Below are 19,795 nucleotides of genomic sequence, written 5' to 3'. Positions count from 1 at the left end.
AGAATCCAAAATGAATTTGCTGGTATATCATGCTTGTAAACGCAACAGTCCCTCACCAACCCTTCCTCTCTTATTCTATTAATATAATGAAATAAAAGCAGCCATCTACTTGAGTACCAGTCTGTAAAGAATTTTTTAGTATAAGAAACCAGTAATGGACTGATAGAACCTAGTTGTAGAGTAGCTCATTACGCTATTAAAAACAAAAACCTTCAATTTTTAATTGTAGACAAACTTCTCCATCATTGATATCTATACCTACTTTGTTCATTTTCTTGGTAAATAAGATTCTGAAAATAAAATATTTACATTGGAAAAATATTTTATTTACACAAACAAAATAATGTAAGGTTATGTACAAAAATTAATTGATGAAATTATTTACAACATTCAATCATTCACACGTTTTATTCATTTAAATAGAGAGAGGATCCTCTGCAAATATTTCTTCTTCTTTAACATCAACTTCTTCACATTTAATTAAACTAATAGATACAGAAGTTGGAACTTCATCATTACAGCTTTTCATCATTTCTAAATGGTTTGTGGTTGCATTGTGTCTTTTTAAACTATCATTACGAGTAAACGTCTTTTCACATTGATCACATGAGTATGGCTTCTCACCTGTATGAACTCTTTTATGTTTAGTCAAGTGACTACTAGTTGTAAATGTCTTTTTACATTGATCACATGAGTATGGTTTATCACCATTGTGGATCCTTTTGTGTATATTTAGTTTATCTATCCGTGCAAATGCTTTTCCACATTGATCACATGAGAATGGTTTCTCACCTGTATGAACCCTCCTATGATCAACCAAGTGAGATTTCTTTGTGAAATTCTTATTACAAATATCACAGGTATACATGATGGTAAATCCTCCCTCAATCTCCTGAAATATTATCTTTTATGAATAAAAACACAAAATTTAGTTTTTCCAATATTTTCAAATAAACACAACATTCAGGTAAAAACTGAAACAAGGGTAACAACTTCCATATAAACAAACAAAGAGTTGTATCTGAGTTGTTGTCAATAAAGCTAAATAATTTTTAAAGAACCTTTTTTTTTAGCAACAATTTTATACATACTTGACTTATTGTTAAAGGAATCATCAGAACAATTATGATATGATATGCCTAAATTTACGCTAAGAGCTAGAGTTATATACGTATATACAGACAAATGTAAAAAAGCTTCGCTATTAAAAATTGTAGAAAGAAAGTAATATACAAGGATGAACATTAAACAAAAGTGAAGCTGATAAACATGGAATGACAGCATTTATATTTGTGTACAGAGGTTGATATGGTTTTGTAACCCAAGCACCCCACCCCCCTCTCCCCAGATTTAGTTTTTATAATTATTTTTTTGTAATATTTAGCAACTCCTCCTACTTTAATGGTTCTAATTCAAAGATTAGTGAGCAAAGTTAGATTTAAGGCGATAAATATAAATAAATACATAGAACTGGAAATAATTTTTTATACAAGAAAAACATTGATGACAACATCTATAAAAGCCAAACTCAAATAAACCAGACCAGCAGAAAAATCCAGGGATCTAAAGGGATAAGACAATGGCCAATAAATTGAAGTACATTCCCTTTGATGATGCACATAATTACCCCTTCTGTAGATTAAAATTAGTTGTTGAAACGATTGAACACTAACTTAATGAATCAACCAATCAAAATTTACTAGTGTCCCAAAAGTTATTAAGCAAACGAATAAGAAAACGTAAATTATAAAACTTTGTGGACCTCTGAGAAAAATCTAAAATCTATCTTTGATAAAAGCTAAGGTAAGGTATATTTCTTATAAAAATTTGAAACAGGGCAGTACAGACGAATACAGACCAATACATCAAGTGATAAGTAGGTAAGAAATTAGGAAATTGACAGCAAGTTATTTACAAAACAAGTAAGACAACATCAATAAAAGCGAAGCTCTTAAACGGTAGGACAAATGAACATTAACATATTAAGAACGTCTGAACTGAATAAGCAGAATATAAATGTATAAGTCTAAACAAAATTGTAAGTAGATCTGGTGCAAAGCTGCTATACTACAGAAAATGAACTTTATTATATAGATGCTTCCTTATAACATTGTACTTTGTTGTAATACGAATCAATATTCCAAAATTTAATATAGAATATTTTGAAAAAGATTAAAAATCAACATGTTTCATAGACTTATATATGAAATTCTGGTACCGATTATATAATTAATACGCTTTCTAATTTGTACCTAACTACTAAGGAATCACCATGGCAAGTTTGAAATCAATAGGATAATTCTAACATGACTAAATGAATGAAAAGATCAAACCGTTCGGATAGACCGATCCTAATTATAGAAAAGTTTCGCTTTCAAAAATCAGTATTGAATAGCATAAGAGAATGGGTTTGAGATAGATTCCCTATCCCTACAAAAAATCCACCATAAATTTATCTTCTAGCATTTTAGAATAACTCAGAGCAATACCGGCAGACCAACAGACCATGTAAATTAAATATTTGATGTTTATTGAAATAGGGAATCTTTACAAACAATCAACAGTCTAACTTGAATAGCATCCGAGAAATTCACATTTCCCCCCACTCAATTTCTTAGATATAGATGGACGAAAAGACGTTGAAAATTAAATTTATGTGTAATTAGCTTGGTATACTAAAAAAAAATTGTTAAAACGGGATAAATTTTTACAATTTTTGATAATAGTTTAACTAATGCAGATTTTCATATAAAATAGTAAAGTAAAAGAATAAAGGGGACAAGGGTTAACTAAATGTATGTTTCATTTATGAGGAGGTAACCCGTGCCGACTGTCAATAGGGTCTTTAAAAATCAGCCAATATCATTGGAAATAGAAAAAAGAAATTTGCTATCAGAATAACAAAGAATCCACCACTGAGTCTATATCTATATTTATAAATTGAGAGGTAGGTTGTGCTAAAATTCCGTAAAGAAGTGAGTTTTAAGGTTTAAAAACAGTAGTAGAACGGTAATATTCAATAAATATAAATATATAAAAATATTTGTTGTCTATTGTTCTATTCAATAAGGAATACACATTTTTAGTGAATATTATTGTTCTACTACTGTTTTTAAGCTTTAAAACTTACACCTTTACGGAATTTTAGCAAAACCTACCTCCCCCTTTAAACATCAGACAACAAATCTAAACCTAACTATATCTGTAGTAAAGAACAAAAGAACTATAAATACCTTATAATATAAAGTAGATCTGTATAATGGATTTCTCTCTGTTCACTTTGAAAGTTAGTTGCTGACTGACGTTGATTAAATTATCAACCTAAATCATAAACAATAGTTATATCTACAAAAACTAAATCTCCGCCCATTTACTTAAATATGATGCTCAATGCGCGGACTCCTCCCATTTTTAATCAGAAACTGAACAAGCAAATATGATATGGTGTTATTTTAAATAAAGATAATGGGGGCAAATTTAGGGAGGGAGGAGACATTGAGCTGATTATTACGCTAGTCCCCAAGGTTTTATAATTACGTTTTCTTTTTTGTTTGACCAACAACTTTGGGGACTATAATGCATTCCGATTGGTTGGTATTTTAAGTTGAGTGTCCAAACGTTTCAACCAAAAATTTATATCTAAAGGAGTAATTTTGTGTATTAATTTTATGCATGTACATTAATTTATCGGACATTGTCTTATCCTTTTAGATCCCTGATTTTAATGTGTATAAACTGACAGATAGCAAAATTGTAGATTTGCTTTCCATATAAAATATGATATTAAATTTAAACAAGATACCCTTACATAAATTTTCGAGGTAAGGTACATGAATTTATAAAGAAAAATTATAAAAAGGATGACAACATCCATGAATGCAAAGCTCTGAAATGGAAGGACAAACGAACATTAACCATTATTCTAAAAATCCAATCGGATAATTATATCACATATTTATTGTTAAAAAGATTTGAAAATCAACATGTTTGAAATGAAGTACATTCTGGTAACAATTATAGAGTTGCTAAGCGTTCTAAATCGTACCAGGAATCACCATGCAAAATTTGAAATCGATAGTACAATTCTAACTTAATTAAATTTATAAAAAGAGGTAACTGTTTGGGATGGACGGTGGGACAGACTCTAATTATAAAAAGCTTATATTTTAGTTAGATAATGACGACACAATTTTATAAAATTTATTTTTTACTTTAGTGTGTTGTTCTATAGGTATATAAGTGCCCATAAAATATAAAATAGCCTAAAAACTTCCATAGACTATAAATAAACATTTAGCCAATTTCTAACCCATTAACTTAAGAGTGTCCAAATACATGTTTTTATTTGTGATATTCTTATTATTCCATGGTATCAAATTTCATAAATGAATAAATAAAAAATGATATGTACAGAAACAAACAAGAATTACAGATTTACACAGAGATATAACTTTAAAATTCTTATCAAATCAATTAAGAAATGTAGAAGAAATAGAATGAAAAAAGTTCTTGTTTACATAACAAAGTAAAAAATAAGTTAGTAGGTAGGTAATATTATCTTTTTATATACAGCAATTTAATTTAAGTACTGAAAATTGAGCTTTTTTTTTTGGATAAAAATATTATTATCTTAGAGTTAAGCATATTCAATTTAATCTTTCACAATGTCAATAGTCTTTATATAATTCTCAACAGAACTCTGATCACGAGAAAGAGAATTATTATCCTGACTTTCTTCTTCTTCTATTTCCTGTTTTATAGTTTCTTCAATATTCTAAGGCTCCATATTGATAGAGAGAGAATCCTCACCAAGAGTTTCTTCTTCTTTTATCTCTAGTTTAATATCAGCTTCGTAAAAATCAACAAAACTGGTAGAAGCAGAAAGTGAATCTGTATTCTTAGTAGATTCTAACTTCTTGAGATGTCCAGCGGATTTATAATGATTTGTTAAGCTTGAACTAAAGGAAAAAGATTTTAGGCATAATACACAAGAGTATGGCTTCTCTCCTGTATGGATTCTCTTATGATCAGCTAATGAACTTTGTCGTGAGAATGCCTTCTTACATGTACCACATTTGAATGGCTTCTGACCAGTATGGATCCTTTTATGTTCAATTAAATAACTTTGTCTTGAGAAAGACTTTTCACATGTATCACAAAAGTAAGGCATTTCTCCTGTGTGGATATGTTTATGTACAATTAAATTACTTGACGTTGAGAAAGCCTTTTCACATGTATCACATGTGAATGGCTTCTCACCTGCATGGATTCTCATGTGTGTTGTTAAACTACCATCCTGAATAAATGATTTATTGCATAAATTACATTTAAATGGCTTCTCACCTGTATGAATTCTCATATGTACTGTTAAATGGCTCTTGTAAGATAATTCCTTGCTACAGATATGACACTTGTTCATAATGGTTTCTTAACTGTTCTTGCACCTGGAATAAATAGAAAACAATGTAATACTTGTGTAGAATTGAAAATAATAATTTCAAGCATTTTTTATTTCATTGCATATTCTGAATAGAATATAATTGTTCTTTGCTTTCATTATTTTGTATTTGACTATTAGCTGTGCTTTAATGAATTGGGGGTGGTGGGGAGGAGGAAGTTTAACCAACAACATTATTTCTCATTTTAGTGCTTTACCTTAATGTGCCTAGCAAGCATAAGCAACCCACAACCCTTCTTTTTAACACATAAAATAAGTTGAAATTAGGAATATTTTCTTGAAGCCCCTCATGTCCTGGACCCTACCCTGCAAGACCTGTTGTGTACTAGCGCTGCAATGCAACCCAATATAAAACAAACTTAACCTGAACTTAAGTAAAACACAAAATCACGAAAAAATTCTCCCCAATATACAGGGGGAGGGGGGAAGAGGGTTATGAGCTGCACTCACTTTGAAGGAAAATCATTATTATTTTAAATGAAAGAATAGGAAATATTTTTCCAGTGGCCTTTTCCCATTATAGGTTTGCACTACACTTCATCAAAAATTAAAACTATACCTATACTTATATCAAGATTCAAGAGAACTGAATCATTTCAGTGGTAAACAAAGCCTTAATATATGGACAGACAAACATTTACTTATTTTAATTTGCTAAGATAAAACTTACTCTAGATTTCTGTTTCTAATGAATTCAATGTTATGATCTTGAGTCATTTTAAATTCAGTCTGAAAATAAATATGATATAATAATTTTACACAATCTTAATAAAAGGAATTAAATAATTGAATATAAAAAAATATAAAATAGTGAAAAATTAAAAAAGGTTTACATACTGTTGCACAAAAGGATAGAAAAATGTATGAACAGAAATGATTATTTAAGTAAAGAAAATTAATTCTTACAATTTCATATAAATTTATAGTCCTAAAACTAAGGTTAGAATAAATTGGGTATGTAATTGTACAAGGATAGGTTAGGATGACACAGGTTTATATTTAAACAATAAAGTAAACAAAATAGATATAAGATACTACCTATTTACACATATTTACAAATAACATTTTTTATAAAAGAATCATGATTTTTTCCTTTAAAATTGTTTTTGGAGAAGTAATATTATTTACACGTATTTTCAAACATAATTAAGCACTTGTTAAAAGATATTTACAACAAATTCGCAAACTAGGTTCATTCATTTATCAAACATTTTATGTTTATCTACTTAAACAAATTCTTCACTCTCAATTCCTTCTTCCTCCTTTATTTCCTCTTTTCCACACTCTCAGTCTCAATCTTTATAGATATAGGATCCTCATCAAGAGTTTCTTCTTCTTTAATTTCTAGTTTTATGTCAGCTTCACCACAATCAACAAAACTGGTAGAAGCAGATTGTGGAATTTTAATGTTAGAAGATTCTATCTTTTTAAGATGTTTAGCTGATTCATAATGTATTGTCAGGTTTGATTTGGTGTAAAAAGATTTCTGACATAATTCACAAGAGTATGGCTTCTCACTAGTGTGGATCCTCTTATGTACAATTAAGTTGCTTTGGCGTGAGAAAGCCTTATCACATGTGTCACAAGAGTATGGTTTTTCTCCTGTATGGATCCTCTTATGTTTAGCTAATGCATCTTGTCGCGAGAAAGCCTTTGTACATGTATCACAAGTGTAAGGCTTCTCTGCTGTATGGTTCCTCTTATGGGAAATTAACTCACCATTTGTCCGGAAAGCTTTTTCACATGTATCACAAGAGTATGGCTTCTCTCCTGTGTGTATTCTCATATGTACTGTTAAATCACTTCTTGTACAGAAAGCTTTTTCACATGTATCACATTTAAATGGCTTCTCACCTGTATGAATTCTCATATGTACTGTTAAACTATCCTTTCTAGAGAATTCCTTAGAACAGATAAGACACTTGTTCATGATGGATTCTTAATTGTTCTTACACCTGGAATAAATAATATTTAATGTAATACTATTGTAGAATTGGAATAATAATTCCACTTTTATTATTTTTTTTTTATTTGTATGACTTTCTTATTACAGCTTCTCTTTATTTAAGGTTGTTTCCGTAGGTCTGTCAATATTTACTTTATGAAAACTCTCTCCTTACATCCATATCTTAACTAGTATCGCTACTCTATATATGTAGGGTGTGTCCATCAATATGTAAGTAAAAGTAATCCAAATGTGCTGTTTTATTCATTGTTATGGACATATTTATTCTAGTACTTGTTAAAAACTAACTTACTTTAATTTTCTGAACTGAGACTAGGCGTGGTTTGTTTCTCTTTATGTTGACTTCAGTTTAAAATCTTATTTAATTTTATTTTTTGTCTGAAAATAAACAAAATTATTATTTCATAAGTAGATCTAATTGAATTAAAGAAGGTATACCTACACATTTTTGCATTCAAGAGAAGGACAGAAAAAATCAGTCATATCGTTAGTTTCAAAAACTAATTTACGGCTTCAAAATATTAAAATTGGTGCCAAATATTGCTAAATTCCCTAATTTTCATACTGGGGGTTAAACGTGTGAAAGAAAGGGGTTAAATAGGTATTTGATAAATATTGAAATAGCTATACATTTTCATACGGCCAGGATATCGTTGTAAATCACTAATTATCCCTTTCAAAAACTTAGCTAGACCGTTTAATTTTATTGGGCAATTTGAGTTTTTTAAAAAATAGTGGATTTCTCAAATAAAATAGCCTGTTCATATGATCACGGAACCTTCGCATATTTCTAGCAAAAGTTTTTTTTTGTTGGCTTTTGTCTGAAGCTTAACATTAATAAATACATAAATTTTTAAAAGCAAAAAAGAAAGATAAATATACGAATTAAACTATAAGAAGCTACCCTGTAAAGGTCAGCTAGATCAAAACAGACGCACACACGCACATTCAACATTTAAAATTTGTGCCGTGTTGTTATTTTTGTTTTTTTGGTCAGTAGCTTAAGATTAAGAAATATCTGAACTAGTATCCTATTAGTATTATATAGGTTATTTTTTTCTAAATACTTACTCTTCTTATATTTATTTAAGTCTCGTTGTAAAAGATCCCTCCCCTAATATATGATATGATATGTCATCGGTCAACTTTTGCTAAAAGAGGTGGGGGGGGGGGGGGGGGAGTATAGGTCAAGTGAAAGTTAAATCCTAAAGGGTATTTATATTTCCATCCAAAGTTGCAAGTCAAATATGAATATGAAAGGGGGGGGGGTTAAAATGTATATTGTCCTTGTTCACGTGACTAAGTTGACCCTTTTATCAATATACCTTGTATATTGGGGAATATTAACAAGGATTAAAACATCCATAAAAACTAGTACTGAAACTTTATGACAAACGGATACAGGAAGCAAATGCCTACATTACCAGAAATGAAAAAAGCTATCCGTTTTTTACGGACGGACAAACTGACCCTAATTATAGAAAATTATTGTTCTGTATGAAGATCTCATATTTCTCATGTGAGTTCAGTTAAGTTGACCCTTCCAGTTTCCCTTCCTTAATCAGGTGACATAAATTTTTCCTCCCCGCCCCCCCCCCCCCCAAAAAATAATATTGTACAGCGATTAAGCGAAGATATGTTAATTTTATTTACCATAAAAACGAGTACTTTTAAGTCAAGTTTTTATTTCTATATATCAATGATTTCTTTGTATGTAGATTTCTAGAATGATTTCTATGTTTTTTTAATCAAAAAATTTAATCAACTACTGATATATCATATCTTCATCTTAATTGCTATATAATTGGCCAAAAAGCCTTCATAAAAGACAGGAACTAAAATCTTTAGTTGGAACATATAAAATAAATACAATCAATCTTACCTAACTTCCAGTCAATTTGGTTGGTCTAAATTAAATTACTGACTTTTATGAAAGCTATATTTATATCAAACTTAAGTTAACATTTCTTAAAATATTTTTGTAAAACTTTAAATTTCATTTGTGTTTATTTGTTTTCTGACCAATGAAAGTTTAAAAAATGAAAAACAATTTGAAATATTCATCCTCTTACGGATATTTAATGTACTAAAATTTCAACCACTTCCAACCACCCCCCCCCCACCATCCCATCCCGTACCCCTTCATATATACCAGTGGTTACGATATTCTCCACCCCCATCTTCCAACCACCCCCCCCCCACCATCCCCTCCCGTACCCCTTCATATATACCAGTGGTTACGATATTCTCCACCCCCATCTTGTATCAATGTATTAAATCCTGCTTTGTGAAAAAAAAACTATAGATATATTTTAAAAATTAAAATCCACGGAAAATGTCTATAATATGATGCGATGCTGGGGCAATTCTAAGATGCTTAAATTAATAATGAAGAGCTATTAATTACTGACCCAACGGTTTGAAATAGATATTTATCGCATTGTGCCGTATATGTAATTTAGAAGCCATATTGGAATAGATATTTATCCTATCATATTAAAGACAACTGACATTATTCTTTTATTTTAGTAATTATGGGAAAATTGAAACAAATTTAAAATGCACGGAAAAATGTCTATAAAAAAAACTTAATTATGAAATAGCTTCGCTCCAAAAAAAATAAAATACTGAAGGGAAACAAACTAATCTAAAATCTTAAATATATATGAACATAGCTTTGTAAGTATGTCTGTCCAGGCGATAAATTTAATTCAAAAAATAGATATTTATCAAATTATCACATCGTATTATAAGCGTATGACCGGAAAGTAAAAACGATTTCTTTCAACTGAAGTCCAAAAAAACCGTATATAGTTATTCCGAATTTTACGATTTGTATTTAATAAAAGATAGACAGACAAAAAGAAAGAACTAAAATTATTAAAGTGATTATCTAAATTTGGTTACTATCATCATATCTTTGTATAATTGGTCAAAAAGCCTTCATAAAACTCCTAGGAAAGTACAGACGATATTTTTATTTACCATAAAAACGAGTACTTAAGTCAAGTTTTTATTTCTTTGTATGTAGATTTCTAGAATGATATCTATTTTTTTTAATAAAAAAAATTAAATCGACTTATATCGACAAATTACGGCTTTGTGAAAAAAAACTAAAGATATATTTTAAAAATTAAAATCCACGGAAAATGTCTATAATATGTTAAAAGTAAAAGTACTATAGAAACTATTTTTTGAAGCGAAGCTATTTCTGATTTATTTACATAAATAAAAACGAAAATGTCTATAATATGTTAAAAGTAAAACTATAGAAACTAACTTTTGAAGCAAAGCTATTTCTGAAATCAACAGCAGATAATTGTGTTTAATATCCACCAGCATTTTCATTAATTTAATTTAATCATATGTATATTGTTACCAGTTCATCATCGCCATCAGTTACCTGTTCACCATCGCCATCTGTTACCTGTATATATATTAATAATCCATCGCCATCTATTATTACCTGTTCACCATCGCCATCAGTTACCTGTTCACCATCGCCATCTGTTACCTGTATATATATTAATAATCCATCGCCATCTATTATTACCTGTTCACCATCGCCATCATATATTCATCTAATATTAACTAAACTCGTTCGTAATTATTATTTAACTATTTGTTTTGTATGTATTGTAAATAGAAACTTAAATAACTATATTGAAATTGAATTGTAAATATTATAAAAATAACTTTTGCGTGATATTGTAAAAAATAAATGTGATAGAAACTCAAAATAATACACTTGTTATATTCATTTTTGGTGGATAGTCTTTAGATTTAATTTTATTAGACACTAACACTTTCAAAACGATTCTGGTAACGATTAATTTAATTATAGAGTTGCATGTCAAAAAAAAATCAGTTAATACTTGTGTTTGGATTAGGAACTTCGGATAATTATATCGCATTATTGGATTTACGGCCTAAACTAACCGGCTGCTTATTATATACACTTTTTATATTGGTGGATAGCTTTTAGATTTAATTTTATCAGACACTTTAAAAGTTTAAAAATGATTCTGGTAAAAAAGAGAAAAGATTTTAAAAAAAACTTAATTATGAAATAGCTTCGCTTCAAAAATAGAGATTTATCGCATCGTATTATAGACAGCTTTCCGCTTTATTTAAATAAATCAGTTTTTATGTAAATAAATCAGAAATAGCTTCGCTTCAAAAAATAGTTTCTATAGTTTTACTTTTAACTTAATTATTAAAACCAGATTTTTTAGCCCCGAGGAGCCGTTTAACTATGAAAGAAATAGCTATATTTTGCGCTCTCCTTGGTTAGGCTCGGAATTGGTAAAGTTAAAGCTAAGAAGATGTCTTTATTTATATTACTAGTAAGTAGTAAAGAGGAGGGAGGGGACTCGAGTATTATTATTATAAAGTCTTCTCCTGTATTTATTTAAATGTATGATTTATGGGGATTACCCTCGGAATATGGGGGGGGGGGGGGTGGTGGTAAGTAACTGGTAACATGATATTACGGTCAGCCAAGGTGTTCGTACAGAAATGTTGTAAGAATTATTCTTTAGAAAATTCAAGCTATATTTTAAATTTGAGAACTTAAGTAACTGATATAGATATTATATTAATTATTATAAAAAAAAATTTTGTTTGGTATATTAGATAAATAAATAGCTATTTCTGATCATTGATACATCAAAGTCAAGCAATATTTTGAAAAATTAAGTATCACATATAGATATTATAAAAAAACCTTTGGTTGGTATATTAGCTACTTCTGAATCTGATGCATCATTGTAACCCCCCCCCCCCACGCCAGAATTCATTAACAATATATATGCACCTGTTTCTCTACTTTGTGTGTCACACTTATCCGCGTCTTGCTTTTTCAGCAAATTCGGCCACTGCAATCCTCCAGGAGGGACGGTCTTTAGCCAATGTTTCTGCCTCTCCCCATGTCAGTTCCATCCTCTCCAGCTCTTTCTCCACACTTTTCTTCCATGTTGTCCTGGGTTTACCTCTGCTGCGCTTTCCAGGAGGGTCCCACCTTAGGCATTTCTTGGGGAACCTTGAGTTGTCCATTCTTAGAACATGTCCTAGCCATCGTAATCTACGCCCTCTAATTTGAAATTCGATATCCTTTTCATTTGTCTTGTTGTACAGATCATTATTTGATATCTTATTTGGCCAGAAGATCCGACAAATCTCCCTTAAACAACTGTTATGAAAAGAGTTTACTTTGTTCATTTCATTTGTTACTACTCTCCAGCATTCGGACCCATACAGAAGAACAGTTTTAACATTGCTGCTATATACTTTTAATTTTGTTTTTAAGCTGAGTCTCTTGGATCTCCAGATGTTTTTGAGACTCTTAAAAGCAGTTCTAGCTTTGTTAATCCTGGTTACTATGTCAGCTTTAGCGCCATCTTTGTTGGTAATTACACTTCCAAGGTAAGTGAACTTATCAACATTTTTGATATCATTACCCTCAATCTTGATTGTCTCCTGTGCTGCAACTCCTATGCTCATTACTTCTGTCTTCTTGACATTTATGAATAGACCTACTTGTTTGGCAAAGTTTACAATTCTGTCTGTTTTATTTTGAAGTTGTTTGATACTAGATGATATCATTGCTAGGTCGTCAGCAAAGTCTAAATCTTCTAGTATACCATGGATACCAAATTGTAGACCTCTTGGCCTGTTATTTGTTTGTCTCATGACCCAATCTATTACAAGCAGAAAAAGAATGGGGGATAGTATACATCCCTGACGAACTCCAGTACCAATCTTGAAGAATTCTGTAGTTTTGTTATCAACTGCTACACAAGCTTGAAAGTTTTCATAAAACTTGCTAATGATAGTGACAAGTTTAGTTGGGATTCCATAACTTCTGAGAATTTTCCAAAGAGTGTTTCTGTGTATAGAATCAAAAGCTTTCTGGAAGTCAACAAAGTTTATGTGTAGGGGGATGTTCCATTCAGCACAGGCCTCGATGATGTTTCTTAAGGTAAAGATCTGGTCGATACAGCCTCTACCTTTCCTGAATCCTGCCTGTTCTTCTCTAAGTTTCTTGTCTATAGCTTCATCTATTCTTGCTAGTAGTACTTTACTTAAGACTTTGCTTGGTATTGAAAGTAGCATTATTCCTCTCCAGTTATCACAAATAGCAAGGTTGCCTTTTTTTGGCAATTTAATAATAATACCTTTGACCCAGTCATCTGGAAGCTTCTCCTTCCTCCAAATTTTCCCTAGTAAGTCAGTCAAGACCTTGACTGCAGTATCCAAGTCTGCCAGAAGCAGTTCTGCAGAAATCTGGTCTCCACCTGGTGATTTATTTAGTTTGAGACCTTGGATAGCTTTTCTTACCTCTCCATCTGTTGGAGCTTCTGTGTTAATCTCCAATTCTCTTCCAGGTTCTGGGCTGGCTGCTGTTTCTGGTTCTGGTCTATTTAAAACTTCTTCAAAATGTATTTTCCAACGTTTTAAGACCTCTTTTTCTGATGTTAGGGGTTTGCCATCTTTATCTTTGACAACTTGACTAATGTTATGGTTCTTGCCACTTAATTGTTTTGTTATCTTATACAATCTTCTCAAGTCACCTCTTTCTGATGCTTCTTGAGCTTCTTCTGCCAGTTCTTCAACGTATTTCTGTTTGTCAAATCTAGCACTCTTCTTTATCTCTTTATCCTTAGAAGCATATACAGCTCTAAGTCTTTCTATCAGCCTCTCAGATTTTGCAGAATTTAGTTTTGCTTTTATCTTCTTTCTGCATTCTATTTTTTCCCATGTTTGGTCAGATATCCATTCTTTTCTGTCTTTCTTTCTAAAGCCCAATACTTCCTCAGCAGTTCTGTTGTAGTTAAGTTTGATCCTATTCCATGTTGCCTCCACTTCATTTTCTTCCTCCTCTAAGTCTTCTAAGATTCTGAATCTGTTCTTAAGTTTGATTGAGAATTCTTGTTTTGTCTGCCTGTCCTTCAGTTTGTCTGTATTGTAAACTTTTCTTAGAGATTTTTCTTGTTTTTTGGCTGCTTTCAGACAAAGTTTAACAGTACAAATAACAAGGTTGTGGTCACTGCCAACATCTGCATCTCTAAAGACTCTAGTATCCCTTACTGACTTAATCCACTTTCTGTTTACTAGAGTATGATCAATCATATTCCTAGTTCGCCCATCTGGAGATTTCCAGGTTAGTTTGTGGATATCTTTGTGTTGAAATTGTGTTCCCATTACAACTAGTTCATTGTTAATGCAACACTCTAAAAGTCTATTACCATTGTCATTCCTGTCGCCAATTCCTTCAGTACCTAGTGCATCTTCATAGCCTCTTCTGTCTTTGCCAACTTTGGCATTAAAGTCACCATTGACCATCAGCAGGTCATGTTTAGGAATTTTGTGAAGTTCACTGGAAAGAAGACTGTAGAACTCTTCTTTAACTTCATCATCCTTATCATTTGTGGGTGCATACACTTGGAAAAATGTAGCTTTGCAGTATTTGGAATCAAATCTTGCCCTAATCATTCTGTCGGAGATTGGTTCCCATTCTATTAAGGCCTTTGAGGCCTCTTTGTTTATTATGATTGCAACTCCGTGTATGTGGTGATGTTGGTTACCAGAGTAAAGAATTGTGTGCCCTGTATCTGTTTTCTGAAGTCCATGGCCAGTCCATCGAGCTTCAGCTATCCCAAGAATTGAAATATTGTACCTATCCATTTCCTTAATAACATGAGCTGGTTTTGATGTTTCAAACATGGTTCGGACATTCCAATTTCCGAATCTGATGTTATGTTTTGGATTTAACACTCCTGCCCTCAGTCTGTTGGCTTCCTTACGGGTTTGGCCACCAGTCATCATATTGTCAGGTATAACCTGACCTTGCATGGCGTTATCTCCCTGGTTTTTATTTTTGGATTCTCTAGTGGTTTCTTTAACAATTTTGTTTTTATGGTGTTGACTAGTTAGGCCCACGACCAACCCCCAACCTGGAGGACCAGGGACAACTTTCGGTCTGACATCTATCTGTTAATCTCCCCAGCTCGGTAGAACCCTCCTGGTACAGCTCAGCAGGTCCTTGATGTACGGTGCAGGATGAACCATCTGGCAGGTTGTTGTCCTTCTCACCCTACTTTGTGTGTGACTCACGTATAAGATATTTTAAGAAATATGATTGGGGGGGGGGGGGGGGGTTACATAACATTTTTAAAAAATAATACATAATTAATAAATCTACAAAATCCTATTTCTTTATTTGAACTGACAAACACAACAGAACATAAAGTAACTGGAAAAGTCAAAAGATAAACTAGCAATAACAACTTTGGAGACTTTTTTTCTTTAATTGTGATTGGTTGGTTTATTAAGCATGAAATGCTGCCAAAATGGAAATAAAAAAACAAGCGAAATTAGCAATAAGAACTAATATTAACTATCTTGATAATCTGGCTACGAGATTGCGTGATGCTATAAAAAAAATCTATTCACCAAACCTCTATTATTCCAAGTCATAAAATTCTAGTGAGGTCATAAACCTTCTTCGTATGATAATATTTTCCGGAATTTTTATGATTTTCTGACAATGTTTGACCGTAAAGATATGTGAACATATGTAGTATCTTACAAATACATCCCAAATCTAGCATAAGTTGACCCCTTCTCTCCGTATGAAAATGTTAACAGAGGTGTGAAGTCTCAATTTCCGGTCGTTTGAATATATCGGGGAATTTGTATATTTTTAGGGTTATTTTAGTATTTTGAAAATATTGAAAACAGTAACATTTCTCTACGAAATCACCCATCGTTTACGATTTTGAGTATGTTTTGAAAAATACTATAAACTAAAACTATCATTGGAAAAAATGTATATACAGAATCAGTATTTACACGATTTAGTTGAAATATTAAAAAATTTTTAAATTAGTATTCCTTAAACTTAGGTTAGGGTAAATTGGGTATGTACAAGGTAGCCCTGTAAGGTTAGGACGACACAGATGTTTAAACAATAAAGCAAACAAAATATATAAGATACTACCTATTTTTACATTTTAAAAATAACTTTTTTTCAAAGAATTATGACTTTTTTCTTTAAAATTATTTTTAGAGAAGCAATATTATTTACACATATTATCATATCATAAATACAAACATTTATTTATAAGAAAGCAAATGTCAAAATACATTTACAACAAATTTGCAATTTGGGTTGACTCATTTATTAAACATTTTTATGTTTATCTTCTTAAACAAATTTTTTTACCCCCCCCCCAAATTTTTACCCCGGGGGTAAAATTTGCTTGGGGGGGGGGGGTAATTACCCCCCCTGAAATCTGTTGGCAGGGGTAAAATTTGTTTACCCCCCCCAAAATTTACCCCCGGGGTAAAATTTTTTGGGGGGGGTAATTTAAATTTTATTAAAAATATAGTATTAAAGATGCGTTTGGGGGGGTTAATCGCCCCATTACCCCCCCCCTTGGACGTCTATGCTACTATTACATACATTACCTAACCTAATCTGAACTAAATAAAACACAAACATATGAAAGATTACCTCTTCATAAAAGGGGGGTTCTGACTAAGAACTTTGAGAGAAACTATTCTTATTTTACATTAAAATTTTTTTTTTCCTATTATAGGTTTGTACTACACTGTAACAAAAATAACATACCTAGAATTATATCAAGATTCCTTCAAAAGAGAACTAATCAATTCTCAATGGTTAGCAAAGTCAAAGACAGACAGACAATTGCTTACTTTAATTTGATAAAATAGAACATACCCATGTTTTTTTTCTTTTAATGTTTCAATAAAATTCAGTTTTAACAAGCCTTTGTGTGGGGTGTGTTATATAAAGATTCCTTAAAATGAGAACTGAACAATAAAATGAAACATACCTACCTATATTTTTTGTTTCTTTCTATGGTTCAATATTCAGTTTTATAATATTTAGTCTTCTTTCATTTTATACTCTGTCTGAAAATAAACATACAAGCATTATTTTACAAGTAACACAATTTTGATTATGAGAACGAACTAAACATGAGGAGTTGATAAATAAACCCAGAACCACTTCATTATGCAATCTACATTTTCCTGGATAGTTTGTCTATAGTAGTCAGTAAGTGTACAGATTTACTGTACATTGTTTCTATTTGTTAAAGCAATGCATATGATAAAAGAAAAAAGATTCTGTTTAAAGTAAAATGCATATGTATCAATCAAAAACTATATTTTTGATTTTTTACTGGTCCACTTCATTATGCAAATCCAAAGAAAATCAATGGAAAAACATTTATTTTGCAATTTTCTCCTCCTTTAAAGATTGATCCTGATAAAATAACAATTTTTAAAGGAATTTATGCATTGATTATTATGAAAAACAGTATAAGGTAGAAATTAATGAATTTTCTAAATAAGAAATATGAATGAATGAATATATATTTTCGAATCTACATTTGATAAGATTACAATTTTATAAAAAAATTTATAATTTATATTACATGCAGACCATTCAACACCCTCCTATGATATGCTTCAATCAGTGGAGTCTTACAGTTGACCAGGTTAAATTTACAGGGCTACAGTTTAAAGTGCTTTAAGCTACACCAAGCTTAAGAAAACCAGCAGGCTTCCAATGAGATGAGAAAAGGAAGGCTGATATAAACCTACTTTTGCTGATAATTTCATTTTTTTATTGTGTTAGAGTATTTTTTAATTAAGTCAAGTTTTTTTTGATGTAGGTCTATATTTTTGCATATTTTTTACTTTAAAAGTGTATTATTTTATAGTGTATTTTTAAAGTGTAATTTTTTTTTGTAAAGTATTTTTTTAGTGTTTATTTTTATGTTTGTCATTTTTTGTAGTTTAGGTATTTGTTTAGTTTTTTTTTTTTTAGTGTATTTTAGAATTTTTAGTAATTTGTCTTTTAAAGTAATTTATTTTATGATAACAAGTCTTTTTTCCTGAAGTAAATGAGATGATTTTAAAAAATTTAAAGTGTTAAACTTTTATTTATGAATGTTATATTTGATATGCTTATTAAGCAAATTCTTGATTTATTTATGAATGTTATATTTGATATGCTTATTAAGCAAATTCTTGTTGCGTAAGAAAGAAATAAGTTGTTATTTCATTTAAAATGAATTATTATATATGAAAATAAAGAAATATTTAACATTTTTATTAAGGAATGTACTTTACATAAATATCTTTATTTTCTGTGTGCATCCATTTCTCTTTCGATGTTTAAGTTAGAATTACTTGGAGCTTCTAATCAAGGCTTGTCCTGCAGACAAATAATGTGCATCCCTAACAATTTTAACATTCTTTTTTGGGATTGTTCTAATTATAAAAAGTTTGATTTTGTAAGAGTAATAGTAGATAGTCTGATTAGCAGCGGATTGGGCATATTGTGTTTATATGTTGACCAGATATGAAAAAAGTATTTCAGTTTGTATATCATAATATTTTTGTTTTATGTTTATTTTACTAATTTTACCTTTTGTGTTTGTGAGTTGATCTGAGTACTTTTAATTATTTTAATGATTGCACAGAGAGACATGTTCTCTCTATGACTGTCTTTCCTCAACTGACTGCCTTTCCTCAACTAGATTAGAAAAAAAGAAACTCAACCTTTATCACTATAGAGGACAACTTCGGACCTACATTCTAAAGGATGTAGCTAAATGCATGTTAAAGATAAAAATTACCCTCAAAAGCATGCAAAAATGTTTTTTAATGTATTAAAAAAATAAACTTTAAAATCTTGATTTTAAGGATGATGCTTTCAGATGCTCCTGGTGATGGTGATGGTGAGCAAAATGTTATCTAAGTACATGCCCATTACAACAACTTCATTGTCTATTAACCTATGTACCATTTTTTGTAATCATATCAGCATCCAGTGGAGCCTCCCGACACAAAATATAACCATCATCTAAAAACTACAATATTTACCTTATGAATAAGAGTAATTTAAATTGCAATTTTTTTCTATTTTAATACTGATTGGCTTGAGGCTGCTATGACTACAAAAATTGGACCATAGTTCAGTTGTATAAGTTGTCATCATGGGCATGCACTCTGATAACATTTGGCTCACCATCACCACCAGTAGGAGCACCTTAAAGGCCATCATCCTCAAAATCAAGATTTTAAAATGGATTTTTTTAACACATCAAAAAACATTTTTGTATACTTTTGAGGGTAATTTATATCTTTAACATGTATTGAGCTTCATCCATAAAACTGGGGTTTAGCATCTGTCCTCTAAAGTGATAAGGATCGAATTTCTTTTTTTCAAATAATTCTTATTTATAAAAATCATTAATTTCTACCTTATACTGTTTTTTATAATAATTAATGCATAAATTCCTTTAAAAATGTTATTTTATCAGGATCAATCT

The 19,795-nt window shown here is 30.7% G+C and overlaps 1 protein-coding gene and 1 long non-coding RNA gene across 3 annotated transcripts in view; both read right to left on the bottom strand.

Annotated features, from left to right (window-relative positions):
- LOC145327312 (uncharacterized) overlaps positions 1 to 19,795 on the bottom strand; it is a 39,497-nt gene that overhangs the window by 8,282 nt on the left and 11,420 nt on the right. The window contains exon 1 of one of the 2 annotated variants that reach the window (XM_080170949.1): positions 7,717 to 7,804. The exons of the other annotated variant lie outside the window; for it this stretch is intronic. The gene's annotated coding sequence lies outside the window, so the exon portion shown is untranslated. Of the gene's footprint in view, positions 1 to 7,716; positions 7,805 to 19,795 lie in introns of those variants that run through there. 2 annotated transcript variants of the gene reach the window in all.
- Positions 289 to 6,154, bottom strand: LOC145327314 (uncharacterized). Its single transcript, XR_013882146.1, has 4 exons — positions 6,129 to 6,154; positions 5,344 to 5,444; positions 3,234 to 3,321; positions 289 to 892 (listed from the first exon to the last, which is right to left on the bottom strand). It is a non-coding gene; the product is annotated as an uncharacterized LOC145327314 (long non-coding RNA).

Source organism: Acartia tonsa, chromosome 8, assembly GCF_053477335.1.
Source record: "Acartia tonsa isolate MP-2025a chromosome 8, ASM5347733v1, whole genome shotgun sequence".
NCBI classification, from domain to species: Eukaryota; Metazoa; Arthropoda; class Copepoda; order Calanoida; family Acartiidae; genus Acartia; species Acartia tonsa.
The sequence above is the reverse complement of the archived record's forward strand: the minus strand, read 5'-3'. Positions and strand labels throughout refer to the sequence as shown.